This window comes from Atta cephalotes (assembly GCF_000143395.1).
Source record: "Atta cephalotes unplaced genomic scaffold scaffold00020, whole genome shotgun sequence".
In the NCBI taxonomy this organism is placed as follows: Eukaryota; Metazoa; Arthropoda; class Insecta; order Hymenoptera; family Formicidae; genus Atta; species Atta cephalotes.
The window spans coordinates 5,167,471-5,172,470 of record NW_012130084.1 but is presented as its reverse complement, the minus strand read 5'-3'; positions in this window follow the sequence as shown (position 1 = coordinate 5,172,470).

Below are 5,000 nucleotides of genomic sequence, written 5' to 3'. Positions count from 1 at the left end.
TATATCGATTTGACATCAATTCGACTCATTTCTCGCTGGATAATATTTATTTTTTAAAAATATAGTTTATTAAAAAAATATTTTCTCTGTACGAATACTTTTTGCACTTACTGTATAAATGTATTAGGTACAACTTCGCTTCCGCCGTTTTCCTATAGATGACTTTAGCGGTAAGTGATGGTCGAAATAAATAGATCATAAACGTCATACAATAAACTTGGGCATCTGTCAACATAACCCCATAAAAACATTAGTCGATTTGTGTCTGCATCATAAAGTTATTCTCGATTGAAAATGTCAGTTTACGAGCCAAATTCTCGTCATTTGCGGAAGGTTTTAATTTTTTGCTTCAATATGAAGAAATCTGCGGCTGAGGCTCATCGAATGCTCTCAAATACTTATGGTGAGGCCGCTATTAGTGAAAGAACGTGTCATGAGTGGTTTCAACGCTTCAAGAACGGTGATTTTGACGTCTAAGGTCATGCTTTGTATTTGGTGGGACCAGCTCGGCGTAGTGTATTATGAACTGTTAAAACCGACTGAAACAATCACAGGCGATCGGTATCGAACGCAATTGATGCGTTTGAGCCGATCATTGAAAGACAAACGGCCGCAATACAACGAGAGACACAATAAAGTGATTTTGCAGCATGACAATGCTCGACCCCATGTTGCGAAAGTGGTCAAGACATACTTGGAAACGTTGAAATGGGAAGTCCTACTCCACCCGCCGTATTCTCCAGACGTTGCTCCCTCTGATTATCACTTGTTTCAATCAATGGCACACGGCCTGGCTGACCAGCACTTCTGGTCTTATGAAGAAGTAAAAAATTGGATCGATTCGTGGATAGCCTCAAAAGATGACCAATTTTTTCGACGCGGGATTCGTATGCTACCCGAAAGATGGGAGAAAGTAGTGGCCAGCGATGGACAATACTTTGAATCATAAATGTATAACCAGTTTTTTACAATAAAGCCTCGAATTTCGGAAAAAACGGCGGAAGCAAAGTTGTACACCTAATATAATAAATATTTGTAAATAATTATAAATTTTACATTTAGAATCCTGATGCTAATAAGGGTATACAGAATGACAGATACAATCAGATACAGATTATTAAAATATTAATTGGAAAAAAAGTTCGAATGATACTATTTCAGTATCTTCAAGCTCAGTTGAAAGGATACATGAGCAGGTACATGAGCATTTTTTGTGGATTTTCGAACTTTAATTCGATTTGATTTTAAACAGAAAATTCCTCTGCAAGTTGTGATTTTTTTCAATTCATATGCTGATAGGTAGAATTTGAAGGAATTTATAATTCAATGCAATTCAGCTTCCAAGACATTTTATGCTGTAAAAGACAGTTCTATGTTTTTAAAAGATGATTCAGATGAAATGATGTATGTATGAATTAAAGTCATTTTATTTTTGAGAATATCTTTTTATTATTATTCACAATGTTTTTAGGAGAACTCTTCAAATAACATATTCAATTCTGATGATGTGTAAGTAATTACAGTAGATTGCAAAATCGAGAAATAAATGAATTTTGTAATGAATTAGCCCTCTATGAAAATTTAAAGTATAATGCTCAACTTTAGCAAAATATTCATAATGAAAAAAATTATGAGAATCAACAGCAGCATAGAAATGACGAGGTGAAAATATCTTTTTGGACGTGTGAAAAGCATTGCATTAAAATACTTAAGTTACTAATTTTAAAGGAAATATTGAAGTTATTTCTTTTTTTATAAGTGAGATTGTTTTTCTAATATATATTACCCTGGCAAGCTGATATCAAAATGATATCAAAATGACGTAGCTTGCTGCCTGGATAGTTAACATTTTAGAATATTCCAACAATGTTGCAACAACATTGCGTTGAAATGTTCCATAATGTTTCTTGCTTACTGAGATGTATGTGTAGATATGTATATTACAGAAAAATAGAAAGATAGAAGTCCCTTGTATAATGGAGCTTAAATATCTGCAGAGGAAAGTAATATTTTAGTTATGAGCTTTATCATTAAATGGGGTTTGGAAGATAAAGGAGTCGAACATCTTTTACAACTAATCGATTGTCATATGCATGTATCTTTACTGAGTTTAAAATACTTGTTCTTAAAAAAATTTCCTACTTCTCCCTCTATGAAAATAACATATGTTTGTCCTGAATGTTCAAATTTACTGTCTCCGAATATTGACAAAGGAATTGAATGCTTATGTGATCATTACAATTCTATGAAAAATCTGAAAGATGATGGTAATTTCTTCATTCATTTATGTATTAGTGATTAGATACAGCAAATTATGAGCAATAGTGAACTTGTAAATCCATTAAAAAGAGTGTTAAGAAAATGATGTAGTTAATGGTAAAGTTTATAAACGTCTTAGAAATAAAGGTGTTATTTACGTTACACATATAACATTATAATGGAACACATGGAGTAAAATCATTTAAATCTTCTAATCTAAATGTATGGCCTTCTAATCTAAATGCATAACCTAAGTGTAAGGCAAGCTTGCCTTACACTTAATGAACTGCCTTTCAATATTCGCAGGGATAATATGCTTTTCAGTGGATTATATTAAAAGCAAAGCCAGTAATAAATACATTTATGAAACCATTTGTAGATGAGTTAGAAAGTTTACACACAGAGAGTATTGTAATGTTTCTAGAAGAGAATACCTTGTAAATATAAGTTCATATATTATTATTGTCAGTAGACTCTGTAGCTCGACCAAAACTGCAAGGAATAATGCAGTTCAATGAAAAGTACGGATGCTCATTTTGTCTGCATCGTAGCAAATGAATAAAAAAAAGAGAAGAGGTAGTGTTAGGATGTATATTAGAAGCGTAGGGAAGTTAAGGTCCACAGAGCAACATTAAGAACTTTAGAAATTAGATGATTACATGATTACATTAGATGATTAGATGATTATAATAATACACAGAAAATAATATACAGAAAAAATAATACATTAGAAAAAAAATCACATTCAAAGTGAAAGTATTTTATTATTGTTGCCCATATTTAATATTATTTGATCCTTTATATTCCGGATTATATGCATGCTTTTGTTGAAGTAGTAACGACTTTTCTGAAATATTGGCCTAATTATAAAAACAAAGATAAGGATTATTATTTGAACAGTAATAAGAAAAAAATTTTGAATGACAGAATTCAGTCAATAAAGTCACTAGTAAAAATAACAAGACCTCCACGGAAAATTGATGAGTTCAATGTATGAAAGGAATCTGAGTTACGTAGTTTCCTCTGTATTATTCCTTAGTATGCTTGAAGAAACTTATACCGTTCAAGTGAACTTGAAGCATGGTTCTTTTTGTGTACAGTATGACAATTTTTCTCAAAGAAAAAATTGATAACTATGAATTTGAAAATGCTACAGCTGCTCTGATCAAATTTGTTGATAATATTATAATTGTTTATCCAGATTGTTATTCATTATATACTTTTAATACTCATCTGTTGCTTCACATGCCAAAGGTAGTAAAGGACTTTGGAGGACTTTGGGTTTCTTTTACATTTTCTTTTGAACATTTTAATGAAGTTATCTTATAAAAGGAACATGCAGTGTATCTCAAATGTTGCTCTTTTTTACGCTTATGTTTCACATTTAAGTACAATAACTTTTATCGTAATGTTCTCAGTCAGAAAAAAAATTATATGAATCTATGTTATGGAAAAACTATTCCAGTCATAATCTGTCTTGTATCCAATATTTTAAGACTATTTGGAGCTTCGGAAAATTATTCTCTGTTTTTAGTGGAAAAGAATATACAATTTATTCAGAAATATCTTCAAATAAATATAAAATATACTGTTCGTTTCTTTAGGCGACTATTTTTAAAGGCATTGTCTTTCATGCAAATGCCTATGGAGACTCACTGTGAGAAATAATAGTATAGCCAAAATGAATAATAGTATTTTTCTAGATATTGCACGCATTTTAATTATTGACTTAGAACAAAATAATTGTATAATATTAGGAGTTCGAAGCAAATGAGGAGAATCTTTGTTATGATAGAGAACTGAACATATCATCTAACAGCATTCATACGTGTTAGAAATGGACGAATAATCTGTGACTTACCTCAAAATAAATAATATCAAAATATGTTTGTATTTCATACAGTAATGCTACATATATTATGCCATTAATTAGTCAACTTCACTAGAAAGAGATTAAGGAAAATCTTGCATATAGAGTCCATAAGGAAAGATTGCAACAAAGTCAAGTGTCCTTTCTATAATCTATTATATATACTTGTATATTTTATAACTTATTTCTCTTTACTTATACCTATTTTCTATTATATATATATATTTATTAGGTGTACAACTTTGCTTCCGCCGTTTCTTTCCGAAATTCGAGGCTTTATTGTAAAAAACTGGTTATACATTTATGATTCAAAGTATTGTCCATCGCTGGCCACTACTTTCTCCCATCTTTCGGGTAGCGTACGAATCCCGCGTCGAAAAAACTGATTATCTTTTGAGGCTATCTACGAATCGATCCAATTTTTCTTCGATCCAATACTTCTTCATAAGACCGGAAGTGCTGGTCAGCCAGGCCGTGTACCATTGATCGAAACAAGTGATAGTCAGAGGGAGCAACGTCTGGAGAATACGGCGGGTGGGGTAGGACTTCCCATTTCAACTCCAAGTATGTCTTGACCACTTTCGCAACATGGGGTCGAGCATTGTCATGCTGCAAAATCACTTTATCGTATCTCTCGTTGTATTGCGGCCGTTTGTCTTTCAATTGCTTTCGATACCGATACGCCTGTGATTGTTTCAGTCGGTTTTAACAATTCATAATACACTACGTCGAGCTGGTCCCACCAAATACAGAGCATGACCTTGGAGCCGTGAATATTCGGTTTGGCCATCGACGTGGAAGCATGGCCGGGAACTCCTCATGATTTTCTGCGCTTGGGATTATCGTAATGAACCCATTTTTCGTTCCCAAT